Source organism: Brachyhypopomus gauderio, chromosome 5 (genome assembly GCF_052324685.1).
Source record: "Brachyhypopomus gauderio isolate BG-103 chromosome 5, BGAUD_0.2, whole genome shotgun sequence".
Taxonomy (NCBI): domain Eukaryota; kingdom Metazoa; phylum Chordata; class Actinopteri; order Gymnotiformes; family Hypopomidae; genus Brachyhypopomus; species Brachyhypopomus gauderio.
The window spans coordinates 33,172,806-33,188,204 of record NC_135215.1 but is presented as its reverse complement, the minus strand read 5'-3'; the positions used below and the strand labels follow the sequence as shown (position 1 = coordinate 33,188,204).

At 38.4% G+C, this 15,399-nt stretch overlaps 1 protein-coding gene across 2 annotated transcripts in view; it reads right to left on the bottom strand.

The window, feature by feature from the left end:
* The window catches only part of grm8b (glutamate receptor, metabotropic 8b), a 92,270-nt gene that overhangs the window by 75,923 nt on the left and 948 nt on the right, over positions 1-15,399 (bottom strand). The gene's annotated exons all lie outside the window — the stretch shown is intronic.

The following is a 15,399-nucleotide window of genomic DNA, read 5'->3' as shown; positions in this document are numbered from 1 at the left end:
CTGCCACTGTAATGAGATAATCAGTGTTATTCACTTCACCTGTCAGTTGTCTTAATGTCCTAATTGTGGAGTTCAGGTGTTTCAGCCACACTCCCTGCTAACAAGTGCATCAAGTCAAGCACACAGCCATGTAATTTCCTTATATAAACTCAGGTGCTTTCCAGATCCAACATGATTATGTTCCCTGTGCACAAAGTGAAGTTCATAAACACGTGGGCCAATGAGCTTGAGGAACTGCACACTTTCTTTTATCCCAGTGAAGACCTTTGGGATGATTAGGATCACTGATTGTGAGCCAAGCCATCCCATCCAATATCATTGCCTGACCTCAAGAATGAATGATGCTCCTTTGAATAAACGGACACAAATTCCCCACACACTCCAAACCCTTGTGGAAAGTCTTTGCTAAAACATGGCAGCTATTATAACTGAAAAAAATGGGCCAACACCATATTAATGCAAATCATTTTTAGGATGGGATGTTCAACAAGCAGATTTAAGTGCGAGGCTCAGGTATCTATATAAGTTTGGTCACACAGTGTGTGTATGAATACCTTATGAAGAAGCCCCAACAGGCTACATTAAAGTCTAATAGGCTATAAAGTTAAAGCAGCAGTTTCTCCAAAAACTGCTGTTATTCCCATTTCATAATGAAGTGTGATAAACAGAAACTGTAATAATGATGGAGGAACACGGGTATCTGAGGCCAGTACAGCCAATAAATTGGCTATCAAAACAATAAGTTTACAAAATAAAATAATAATGTTACTGATTGTACATTGACCTGTGACCTCATAGTTGCATAATTCCCATTAGGGACTGTAAATTATTATATGCTATACATACTAAATATTATTCAATACTAAATATGGATATACAGTATGTTCTATGAACCTCAGAAATATATAACCTTTTTTTCCATAAACAGTAAAAAATGTTCATACTGTACCTTCAAGGTGACCGTCATAAAGACTCACATGAACATAAAGTCAGTTTCAAATAAGTCATTAGAAAATACAGGGATTTCAGATACAAATGGCCTGACCGTCTTGCTTTCTAAATGAAACTGAAAAGCCTGATTATAAGCAATCATAAAGTAATTTCTGTGAGACATTTTATACAATGAGTGCTTGATTAGAGCAGGGATGTGAGGGGATGCTAGCACCTGCCAACAGTGTCAACATACCAACACCAAGTAAACAGTTAACCAACAGTTTTGTTATATATCATGTGAGACATCTATTATGGATGTTATAAATCTATCTGTAAATTAGTTCTTCAAACCATATAATGATTCTGGCAAAATGTTAATGTACATTTTTAATGCAAACAGTAGGATGCACTGCGACTTATTTCCTCTTACTTCCCATACAGTGGAGTATTTATTCTAGCGCAGCCAGCCACTGTAGTTCAGATTCAGACAGGCGCGATACATTTTAAATGGGTTAGTAATTACTATCTACCGCAAAACAGTAATACTAGAAGTGGTGGTAGTTACTTATACCACTCCAGAGACCAGCTTTCCATTTGTGTGGGAAGAAGCCAGAGGATTTCTTGTGTCTATTTGCCAAACAGGAGGTGTGGTCAGGCTTCCCTTTCTGTTTTTTGTGTGGCCATGCTCTTTACTTCTTATTTAACCTCCTGGCCTCTCTGCTGGCATGATTATTCATAACGAAATAGTCCAAAGTGATCAATAAATACATTTCAGCTATGCACACCAAATCTCATCCTCATAATGCCCATCCACTTTGTAAAATAACAATAATAACTACAAAGCAAAGTTTGTGAACAAACCTTATGCTGGCTTGACAAAGCCCACTGTAACAACATGAAGACTATATTAACTATGTTAACTGATAATCAATTTAGTAGTTCTCAGTAGAGACTAGTAGTTCAGTAAGTACAGTAAGTTCCTGTCAACAGTGAAATGAAAAAAGAAGAGGTAGTTGGCTTTGTGCTAACTTAATTATTACTACTTGCTATTTCTTTCAAACACCATTTACATTTTGACCTAAAGAATACAAGATTACATGACCACATTCAGAAAATCAAATCAATTTTACAATTTCTTGACAAATCTGACATTAGGGACTATATACATATTATATATACATATATAGAAATATTGCATTATTGCACTTAAACATTGCTGTTTTAACTTCACATTCCTTGTAATTTTTTATGCAGTAGTTTGTAAACTTGAGAAGAGTGTGCAGTTAACAGCCCCTCCCCCTCTGCTGCGATCCAGCCTCGTATCATAAAACGGTATGATATCGTATCGTATCGTATCGTATCGTATGTTTCCCCCACTGCAACATCACAATAAAATGAGAAATGCGCTACGGAGTGTTTCTACAACTATTAGCTTCTATCTTAGCATTGTCAATATTTAAAATAATTTATTAGCTACTTAATTAGCTACTTATCAAGCAGAACTTTGGCTAAAAGGCCATTGGTTCCACAGCTCCTTTGGCCTCTGAAATTCCGCTTTGAATTTTTTTAAACTTTCCTTTTTTTTTTTCTTGCTTGTTTTCATTTTTGACATCTTATCTTTGTTGCATTAGCTGGTGTTGGCAAAAGAGTGTTTTGCCGTCACGCATGTGTATAAGCAAAGCTAGACAGAAAATTAACAGGAATTCCAAGAAGAATCGTGATCGTCGTAAAAAGGAATGATTTTACTGAGGCTTTCAGGTCCATTCATATTTTGTTCCTCATTTTAATATTTCTTTTCATTCTTACTTTGTAAAACTGCAAATATAAACCATATGTATTTTTATGATAAGTACACTTGAGAAAAAAACTTTGTTCACCAGTAATATTGCATGAGTAAATTAATTAAACTACACTGACTTAAAGTAAACCCAAGCAAACATGGCATTACAGTACAGTAGACCTAGACAAGCTAACAAATGCACAAATATATGGTGCAAACGCTTCAATTTAAATGTAAATTCTAATTTTTATACAGTACTTCTCTAACTAACTACATTGCTTAAGTTTTAATCTTTTATGAACTTACAGGCATATATTTTCCCACACTGGAACATAAAATAGGAGAATTTGGAAGTCCATGCACACTGCAGCTTGGCTGAAATACAACTAAATCCAAAATGTAGGATGAACCGTCACATGGAAATTAAATGCTTGCAGTACCCAAAATGTCCATGGGGAGACAATAAATAAATACATTTGAATAGGAAACAGAACAGAGTGAAAGGCCTTTTTTCATTACTGATGATAGTTCATCTACCACTGCTTTTGCTAAGTTCATGAAGTCACTCTGTGCTTGACCGAGACAGAGTGAGAGCTCTAGCAGTGATTGACATTGTGTCACAGGAGACACTTCTCCCGGCTCTGATTGGTTGTTTTGATTCGGACCTGGTGGATTCTGTAAGTTAGTAAGCCTAGGTAGAGCCAGAAGAAGAAAATGTTTTTGTTTTGTTTCACAGATTATCTGCTTGTTGTTAAAGTATATTTCTAATCTTATACTACTGCTTTTAAGGTGTTTCAAAATTACAGATATTGAGCAGCTGCTTGAATAGTTTCCTTTTTCCAGAAATGTCCATCATACTCTTTATGGACTGTACGTATGTCATTATGTATGATATTGATTTAACACAGGAATGCACATTTCACCAGTAGATGACAGTAACGCACCTTACTGGATTTACACTATTACACTGTTACAAAACTGTATCAGTTTTAATAGCCAACTTGACCTGTATATGGCAATTCCTAACACAGGCCTAAATCAAAAGACCACTATATGTGACTTGCCAATATAGGTCTAACCTCCTGAAATTTATACCCAATCCAAACTTGGAGTTAAACCTGTACTGTAATTAATGGCATGTGAAAGAGTGATATTTGTGTTATATGTCTTTATTGGTTAAAACAGTTTTGGTTAAGACCTGACCCTCATTCTGAGGACTGTGCATCTATATTCTCATGTTCTAAATGTTCTAGATTTTAAAGTATTTAAATTATTCAGTGTTGTGCACCTGAATTGAAAAAAAAGTAAAATCATTTTGCTTTTTGAGATAAATGGAGAGTGTCATTGATAAGGAACATTCACTGAGTAGTTTTTCCTTTTCACTTTAGAAAGTCCTTCTTTTACTCCCTGGAGACAGCGATTAAATGTAGAGGTCAGCCTCTGTGAACTTGACAGAACTGTTTAAAACTTAATGAGGAGTGAGGCTCTATGGCCCTCCTTCCTTTAAGACTTGAACCTCACTTCTACTATATTAAAATCCTTTCCAAGTCTCAAACAACTGTAGCTTATGACCTAAATGACTGCCCTCGCTTATGTTTTCAATGGGGTAACATAATTACTAAAATCAGCATTTGCTTCTCTTTAATGGAGCTATTTTTTTACTGTGGTATATCCTGCATGTCTCCTAAGGCCCATTCCCCTGGGGACCAAGTACTGACCTTACAATAATATGTATGATAATTCAAGTCCTCTGTGGTCCCAACACTAATAGGACATCAAGACAAAGGTGAGCTGTCTGGTCACTGTACCTAACTTTGATGCATGATTTTAATTGTCCAGCACCCTGTAAATAAAACCTAAGACATAAAAAAATTTTAATGTCAAATGTACTATGGATTATTAAAATTTTGCCATTCGTTTTGATTTTTATGTGTCCTTGTTTAAACCATACTTGCATAATATGTTTGAAAATGTAACATGATTACTGCATTCAGAATTATGTATTTAAAATCCCTAGTGCTTCTCCACAACAGCAGAATGCCATTACGCCAAATCCAAACGCATTATGTATGCTTATTACATATGTGGTCCATGGTTCCCTCACCACGTTTCCATAGATGATAATGGCCACATATACAATGCTAAGAAAATTAAAAAGTGCTTTTATGAATATCAAACTAAAGTCAGCTACCTTTCACTCGTCAGCTCCAAACATCACGTTTACGTAACATTTTGGAGCCCAGAGAATGGAGTAGACATTATTCTTACTTACTTCTATTGCTCAAGGAACCAGACACCATTGTTCAAGAAGAATAATCAAATACTTCAGTACCTAACAATACATGATTCAAAAACTGGCTGACAGCATTGCAGAAAAGACTGAAGATGCTATGATCGCAAAATGGTCTCTTTAATATCAAACAGTCTGTCAAAATGACTTTATATAGTGCTTTTTACATTGGGCACTGTCGCCAAGTATCTTTGCCGATGTCCATGTCCCCACTACACACAAAGACCTGTAAGTGTTAGAGAGAAGCCTCAAGAGGAACCAGGAATCAAAGCAGAGACCATTCCTACACATGCTGGTTAACACTGGACAGCACTGCAAGAACAAAGTAAACAAAAAAAGGCCAAGAATCACTGTAGAAAAACAAACAGCAAGAAATTCTTGGGAGAACTGTAACGTTAACTTCTGTACGGCAGGATGGATAATGACACTATTCTAGGAGCACATAACGTAAAAATATGACTGCAGAACTAGAAACCCTTATATGTGCGGGTAGTCAGTGCATTTTGGTATTTTCATTATTTTTGCGTAACAGCTGGGATTACTGAGGGGTAAAGGATGGAAGGCAAGAAACGGATGAGAGAAGCGTTAATACTGCAGACGAACTTATTTGAATTGATTTCTAATGTTGCTACACACACACACGAGCGCTCGCTCACACACACACACACGCACGCACGCACACTGGCATAGTGTAGATAGGTGAATTGTGGATAAATCATGCTGAGCCTCTATAGAAGTCAGGTCAGAGAATAAGGATCAATGACTGGCAATGAGATTTAACATAGCATCAGCATACACACCACATGTGACCTATACTGATATTGGACAGTTACAGGCACTCTCTACAACTACTAAAATGTCTGACACAAGAAAATATACATTTCCACAAGAGGCATGTTGGTGAAGCTCCACTAATTATTATTATTAACAAATACTATTATTATTATTATTATTATTATTATTATTATTATTATTATTATTATTAACAAATACTATAATTGTTAACAAAAACTATAATTAGTAGCTGGATGTGCAATCATACAAGCCATACAAAACTATTATGTTTATTATGGGGGGGGGGGGGGGGTAGATTTAAATCACACTGAACAAATGATTACTCTGTCACCTCCACACGTTTCTAGCTCGTGCTTTATCTAGTTACTACAGAGGAGTAATGTGAACAACTGCACAGGCTACCATGCACCATGGGACCAAAATACCCACGACATTTTGGAAAAGTTTCCAAAATGTATTATGTGAGCTAAATGTTTCCAATGTACAGCTTTCTGGCAAAAGCTTGGATTTGCTTACATACAATGTTTACTGGATAAACGTAGCTTCCTATTGACTGGAAAACCAAACCAGCACAAATATGTTAAATGTTATGATAAGTATTAGGCTTAATAAGTGTGTATCATGCATCTCACAATGCTTTCATATTTTCTAACATTACTTGTTCTGAGGGTGGGGAGTGGATTCTTTTTAAAATAAAAGTTTGTGTCCTACCACATTTTCATGTATTTTTTGAATTATTCTCAAAATGCATACTAAACACATCATGAGGTTCTGCCCATGGCCAAAATTTCATTCATATTTCAGCTTTACAGTTCTTATAAATGTATGCTAACATAATCAGGGCTTGAGTTTAGCTTAAACAGCCCACAGGCAGGAGACCATAGGAATGACTTTCTCTTTATGTTTTATGTAGATTTTGACACTAAGAATCCCACACAACTAGTATCGAACTACCCCCATTTATATCTACCCAACACAGAATAAGTTTCCAGTCTTGCCAGTGCCAGCAAACTTTTGCATTTAGATACATATAAAGTTTAGAACATTCCTTCTTTTTGATATTTAATGATTTTGTAGATTACTTGGTAGGAACATGTGGCACACATCTCGTGCCTTTGTTAATTACCACTCAACAGTATCAACATCATTTGACATGACATGCAGACAAAGCTCACATTTGTTATGACCTTATTAAAAAAGCATCATGCATCATGCAGTTTTTAACAGTTAGTGAGTAAGTGATCAGAGCAAAGCACTGAGCTCTGTTTCTTAAATGCATTATGCCTGGCTAACAAATTATGCTGTTACTTTCCCCAATAATCTTATTAATTATCCCTAGAGGAAAGAGAGCTTCTGTGAAAATTACTTCTATCACCAAATTTTATGGCTGCAGGGATAAAGGCGTGAGTCATGATGAAGGGGTTAAATGGACTATGTTCTTTGAAATTGAATTTCAAGGCTCATTTATACTTAGCTAGATAATACCTCATTCACACCTTATCAAGCCTCAGCAAACACTTCAAAGGATTTTGTCACCATCAGACTGTACAAACCAAGCACCAGAGATATCAGTGGTGGCGTGACTAGAGCCACAGGACTGGTCTTTCAAAAAGACACTTTTCTAACTTATTGCAATGCTTGTTATGTTTTTCAAAACTCTCGAGAATATATGTGAGTGCACATAAAACTTGGTCCTAAACTTCCCCCAGTCACTGAGTGCTATTCAACTCATCTCTTTATGACCTAAATCTAACTGCATAAGGATGATCTGCTGTAAATGACTGATATAAGCAAATCAGACAATATATCAGATATATTGAGATATATCAGACAAATTTAGATGTCGCAGATATTAGAGGGAAAATATTTCACATTCTAAAAAAGGAATATTAAATGTAATATCATACTGCCTAAATAAAGCAATGTACCATTATTTACAATACAGCACCGATACCGTGAGTATGACAACATACTGTATTTTTCGGTTTCTGGAGTTTTTGGAGAGACATGGTAGATTTCACATCCTGCTACCAATGCATAAATTTGTTAAGATGAAACATGGAAAGGTTTGCTTTGATGATTGTTTGTTCAGAAGGCCAAACAATCATCAGTGTAGATATACACATTTATTTATACACATACGCACACATGCACACATGCAAAACTCTAAATATTTTGTACTGACATGGGGAATATACAGTAAACAGGAATAAGAAAATAAATAAAAATGTAACTGCAAAAAATCTAAATGAAACATAACAGGAGTATAATAAAATGTACATATTGATCCAAAATTCCTACCACATAATGGAACTAATCCCAAGAGCTCAAGTCTTAAACCAGGGTGATGGGCACAAATTTAGTTAAAACTGACAGTGTAATTCTATTCATACACCAAGAGACCACCGAAAGCTTTCCAGAACAATGTGTGTATTTGTGAAGGAAGACTGTAACTGACATAACCACTGCTGTCATCCCTCACGTTTACTTTACTGCTGCCATATGTTTTGTTGCACTTGACCAATTAGAAGCAGGAACTGCTCTCATTAGCATGGCCTCAGGGGCATGAGATTGTCTCAGGAGGTGTAATTAATTTTGCATGCCGATCCACACATTACATCCATGAGGTCAGACAACTTCCAGAAGAACGTAAGTAACCACCATGAGATCTTATCAGAGTTGTTTGTACAACAATGTTTGTCCAGAATGTCTTTAAGAGTTGATAATATCAAATCACAGTGGTCTCCGGTATGCAAGCATAAAGCACAATAATAATCTCCCACTTGTCTACTTTCAAGTTCAAACATTGGTAGGACTTGGTTGACAGGACTCATTGTTTAGTTAGATTGTTTATTGTTTATTTATTTACTTACTTATTAATTGCAGCAACAGTAGATCCAGTTTTTTATTTAAAATGGGCTCAGTTGTCTGCAGTCTAGGCTTACTGTCCATTCTTTGGAGAAAGGTAAATTATAATTTAATCAACAATATGCCTGTAATAGCTCTCTTCCAGAGTAGTTACGATCAGATCAAGGTTTGGAAATGACTTCTTGGAAAATTTTACTTTGGATGTACCCTCACTGGCCACTTTATTAGGTACACCTTGCTAGTACCGGGTTTGACGCCCTTTCGCCTTGAGAACTATCTTAATGCTTCATGGCATAGATTCAACAAGCTACTGGAAACATTCCTCAGAGAGTCTGGTCCATGTTGACATGATAACATCACACAGTTGCTGCAGATTTGTCAGCTGCACATCCATTATGTGAATCTTCCGTTGCACCACATCCCAAAGGTGCTCTATTGGATTGAGATCTGGTGACTGTGGAGGCCATTCGCGTACAGTGAACTCAAGACTGGTTCAAGAAACCAGTCTGAGATGATTCTCGCTTTATGTCATGGTGCCTTATCCTGCTGGAAGTAGCCATCAGAAGATGGATACACTGTGGTCATAGTGGGATGGACATGGTCAACAACAATACTCAGGTAGGCTGTGGCATTGACATGATGCTCAATTGGTATTAATGGAAAACTAATAGGTGCCTGGAGTGGCACCTGGTGTGTCTTCTGCTGCTGTAGCCCATCCGCCTCAAGGTTCGACGTGTTGTGCCTTCAGAGATGCTCTTCTGTATGTCTCGGGTGTAACGACTGGTTAGTTCAGTTACTGTTTCTGTTCTATCAGCTCGAACCAGTCTGGTCATTCTCCTCTGACCTCAGGCATCAACAAGGCATTTGCACCCACAGAACTGCCACTCACTGGATATTTTCTCTTTTTCGGACCATTCTCTGTAAACCCTAGCGATGGTTGTGTGTGAAAATCCCAGTAGATCAGTAGTTTCTGAAATACTCAGACCAGCCCGTCTGGCACCAACAACCATGCCACATTCAAAGTCACTTAAATCACCTTCCTTCTCCATTCTGATGCTCAGTTTGAACTGCAGCAGATCGTCTTGGCCATGTCTACATGCCTAAATGCATTGAGTTGCTGCCATGTGATTGGCTGATTCAACATTTGCGTTAAAGAGCAGTTTGGACAGGTGTTCCTAATAATGTGAATGACAAAATTAATGTCATGATTAAATAAGAATATAAGGATTATTAAAATATGCAATGGTCATTTATACATATACAGCAGGGGTCGGCAACTGGCGGACCGCGGTCCGTATCCGGACCCGAACGCAGTCCTGTCCGGACCCAATCTCATTCCTGATTAACTGGATACGGACCCAAAAAAACCATATTTATTCATTTTGACGGGAGAATTAATTTTAAACCGGAGTATTTATTTCAGGGCTATTGAAAAAAACACTCCGTCACGAGTGTTACGTTCACCACCCCAGCTCAACAACTTGCGTTCGCCACCCCCCGGACCTCAGGTGACAGCTATCTGCCAAAATTGGACCGCGGACAAATTTAGTTGAGTACCCCTGATATACAGTATATGTACAATGCTAACTTTAATACATAACAATATATATATATATATATATATATCATAGTATGGTCACCTAGAAGATTGCTGTCTGAGCTCAGTATAATCCTGTGTTACAGATGTTATCTCTCTTGGCGGTATCTGACTGCATCTGAATGGTATCACATTTTTTATTTTAAATTGAACTAACAAGGTCTGCTGAAGCAATGAGAATTTCTTATAAAGCAGCAGGATTCTTGCTGAATACAGAATTAAATGCATCTGCAGGGCAGCGTTTCAGGGATGACTTTGAATTGTACAACATAACCAAAATGTTTGAATCGGTTTGCCTTGTGTGCCCCGCAGTGTTTGGTCAAGCCGTGCATGAACCCTACAGCTCTGCTTGTTAACAAACCACTGAAAGCCATCAGGCAAAAATTCATAAGGCCTTTGATACCACTGACAGTCATTTATATTCCTTAAAAAATTATGACCCTCCCTCCCCCCCTCCTGCACACACACACACACACACACACACACACACACACACACACACACACACACACACGCACGCACACATACACACACACACACACAAAGAGCTGCTCAAGTTGTGTGGCACAGTGACTGCAGTCAATTCAGTATCTTATCAGTCATGCGACCCCTGCCAAATTCACTGGCTGGTTCAATTTCACTTAATAAGCTTTTCCTGTTAAAGGGATATTCTTTGTTATCGCTTACCCCTTCTCTCTATTGTCTTGTGACCTGATAGGATGTAGCTTGCACAGTGTTGTTTTTTGTATTGAATGCATTTATTTTTATATACAATAAAATGTTGATTTGATAGGTACACCCCCTAGCTTTACAAAATTGCACATGCCTTTAAAACATGTGTAACTCCAGGTCCTATTACTGATTTCTCAGTATTAGTAAGAGTATAACCAAGTGTTGAATTGAGCAAAAACAAAGTGTTATTTATGCCTATTTTAGCATCATCCAAACATCTGTGGTGGATCTTTAATACGCAACCTGTTTCAGGGGTTTACTAAGAGGGATGTGAAAAGCAAATAAATACCAATGGCTGGCAATCCTGTGAATGAGAACAGCTTGTGGATCAGAAGGGTAAACAGACAGGCCGCAACCGTGCAAATCACATCTGAATTCAGAACTAGTGCGCAGAATGTCACCTCTTATCGGACTTTGTCTCAAATTGGCTACAGCGGCTGAAGACCTTGTCAGGGACCAAAGTCAACAAAAAATATGAAAAGTCATCTCCACTGGAAATAGTAACACCAAAACTGGAGAAATGTGAGTGTTGTTCAGGTGCTTGGTTGGATAAAACTAGGTCCCTTTTGTAACATGATGGAGGAATCAGAATCGGGTGCAAGCAACATGAGTCTATGGAAACGTATTGTTTGGTGTCTGTTGTTCAAGCCACCGGTGGAACTGTGATGGTTTGGGGAATGTGGGCCCCTGATATTCAACGAGGAACATCCAAACACTTCAGGCATGATAATCCTACTTGACACAAGGCATGTAACATCACAAAAGGTCTCCAGGAACATGACAGTGAGATTTCATCGCTTCAGCGGCTAGCACAGTTCCTGAATCTCAACGTCAACTCAAACATCTTTTACCCAACACTGTGTATTTCTTTATCTCTTCAAAATTGTTGGAATGCCAAGGTAGAAGTGAGAAAACAAGTATGCTGCTTTGACAGCTTTAGTAACAGGCAAACGTGAGCTCGCCTCTCTTCCTCTTCTGCACCAAAGCTGAGAGGTGTATTGATTAAGACTGCAATGCGACGTTTCATTCAGCGTGACTCCATAATTGGGATGTTTGAAGGGGCAATCCCTCCATAACCAAATGACAAATCTAGCATAGGTTTATGCATTTAATAAAATTTTAATATAACAGACACTCAACACACACTCAGATCTTTAGCTCAGATCTCCTCCTGGTCCACATTCACAGGATCTTGCTTGAAGATTTCTCTTGTATGTTCAGTTTCTGCTACTTTCTCAGTGGCATGACAACCATAAGTCAGACCGGATGAACGTTGCAGGTTTTATTGTGCCCCTGAAGGTGGGGCCTGTCACTAATGTCACCATTACACACACTCATTAACTCAAATGGTTTATGCTGGTTCTTTTTCTTTGCTTAAATGAATAATTCATTCAAATATTTCATATTTCTGAGTGGCCCTCTATATGGATGTGCTGTGAAATGGTGAGACTTCCTTTTTTCTTGCACAGATGAGCAGGATAATTGTCTGACAAGCTGTGCTAAAACCACTGAAGCTTCATTTTTCATGGACAACGTACTTGGTTAGTGTACATTGTACTTTCTGAGCACATGTTTGTCTATATTTGTGGCAGGTACTGATGATCAAAATTAAAACAAGTTTAGTTATTCAAGTGATGCTGTCAACAAGTTCTAGGATGCATGGATACAAAACCTTTTGGATTAAAAAACCAACTGCCATGACCGGCTTTCTAGGTAAGTGAAATATTCTAGCAGCTGGTTCACTGTCTTATAGCAGAAACACTGCTGCACCAGTATTAATAGGACTAACAGTGTAACTTTATGTGCAGTTGAGAACAAACAGTGCTGCTCACCTTGAATTATCAAAGATTTCTCAAACTGTCAGTCTTTACTCGCGTCTTCACAGATCTGTTATGCGCCTTTCCCAGTGGGCCTGTTTCAGATTTAAGAATGACATCTGATGGAACACGGTTTCTAAAACATAGAGCAGCTCTACAAGCATCTATAATTACAGTTTCTAGATTTACTCAATAGCAGGAGGGAGACCTGTTCCCTTCTGCTTACATACATTATATACCCCAAAAGAGTGTAGCTGATTCAAAATTATAAAAAAAAAAACTATTTAAGATTACAATTCAAGATATTCACACAACAAGCAATGTATGCTGTAATCACAGACGTAGTTTGGGGGGGGGGGGGGGGGGGGGGGGGGGGGGGGGGGGGCATGTCCCCACTTTTTCAAAAGCCGGTTTTGGTCCCCCCCACTTTTTAACGGTTAAAAAACAAATATCTAAATAGCGACGAATCTAGCACTAGAGCCATGCAGAAAACGACCGCTCCGAGCTCCGCTCCGGTAACACCCCCCCGCTCAACAATTTTCGTTCGCCACCCCCAACAACTCCCCAAACCCCCCCCCCCCCCCCCCCCCCCCCGCTCAACAATTTTCGTTCGCCACCCCCCGTTTGTGTCCCCCCCACTTATGAAATCAAAATTACGTCCATGGCTGTAATGTTGATAATCCTACACAAATAGAATGAGTGAGCAAATAGTTTTCAAACTCATAATTGTTTTGACAAAAATGACAGCGACACAAGGAAAACTGCTCCAAGATTCTAACACTGATGATTAAAGATGTTCTTCTCACCCAATGCTTATATAACAGAATTACCTTTCTGTCTAAAAAGTGGTACACTGCCAAATATGACATAAACAATTCAGTAAGGAAATGACAAGTAAGTCATTGTCTTTTGTTCAAGTCTATTGTTTTTTATTGAAACATGACTAATGTGAAAAAGGAATTATGTGGAAATTCACACATAATTGATCACCTCTGTCACAATCTGTCCTCCACAACGCCATCATATTCCTGTCCTAATGTTAATCACCAGGAGTTGAGTATGAATGTAATTAAGACAACCCTGATTATTAATATTGTGTAAGCTACAAGAAGCGCAGATCGCTGACCACTGACATGTTTTCGTAAAAAGGAGCATCTAGCAAATAGTGACCAAGCATTTCGTTTCAGAAATGACCTACTAGTACAAAATGTTTGAACCTCTACCTTGTATCTCTGTGTGTAGAACAGACATCAGACAGCAAATATAAGGAATAGACCTAAATATATTTTCACTTGAATTTCCCTTTGGGATCAATAAAGTATCTATTTATCTGTCGCTCTGTCTGTCTGTCTGATTTTGCATAATCTACTTCACCTTGCCACCTCACTGCACAGATTGTGTGAACTGTTTTTCACAAGACTACATGTTATTTTTTCATCCACTAATTAGTTCCCAGGTAATTGATTAGAACTGATTCAAAACTATACACATACAAATGAACTATAATCATGCTACAAAATCCTGTGAAGCGTGTTGCCTTAAACAGCAATACAAGTAAACATAGCAGACTTGAAGTGGCAAGAAAAAAATGGAAGCAGGCAAGAGTGTCTTGGGTTTTGGCACGTTACCCGCAGAAGTGGGATGCAGTGCAGAGCAGAGCGTTGATTAAATGTGAGCGTCTCTGCCCCACCAGACGGAGGACAAAGAGAAGAGAGATGCTGGCCATGACAGAGATTAAGGGTTATGTTTGCCTGCTCAAATCAAACACATTCTAACATCCTGCTTCCTTCTTCAAACACTGAAATGGCACGTATTTATAATGCTATCTAAAGTTTTGCTTGGGTGACAAAGTTCCTTCAAGCCATGCGCGATGAGATCTGTATTCAACACACTTTCACTATATTGAGGAGCCAAACACTGATTGGTGGGCACACTGCTAGGGAGGAAGCATACCAGTTCCAGCTCATCATGTCTCTCTCGGGTTTGTCCCTGCAGTGTGAGCTTCAGCTGAACTGAACCCAGTATCCAATTTCTCAGCCTGACTCGGGAGCCTGATTTTGTTCTGTTATAAAATACAATTTAAAAACTGGGGTCTAAAAACTATAGGGCTGTTTAAGCAAACAAACCAAAACCGAAAGGAATTGCATCTTGTGCAGCCTGTAAGCGTGCAGCAGGGCCATGTACAACCACAGGAGTGTGAGTGCACGTCGAGTCAGATGTAATCGGTTTACCAGAGCAGCCTATGGCATCCCCACAGAACTGCATCACAGCCTATTACACTGAGCAGTCACTATCATGGCCATCGGGTGGTGGAGACATGTTTCCCCAACTACTGTTCAACAATCTCCGCTATCTTGCATGCCCAAGCTAACAATACGATTAACAGCAACACTCCACAGTTAATTAAAACACGATAGCATTCATTCCTACCATGAATTTATCTCATTCATGCCCTGAAACCATGTAGCTGTACTTTAATAATCCCCTTAAGCAGTTAGTTAAGGTATGGCTCATATTTTAAATTGTGTAAAATGGTGAATTCCTTCATCTAACAAACCCAGGCCCCATTTTGTTTATCCTATTACAA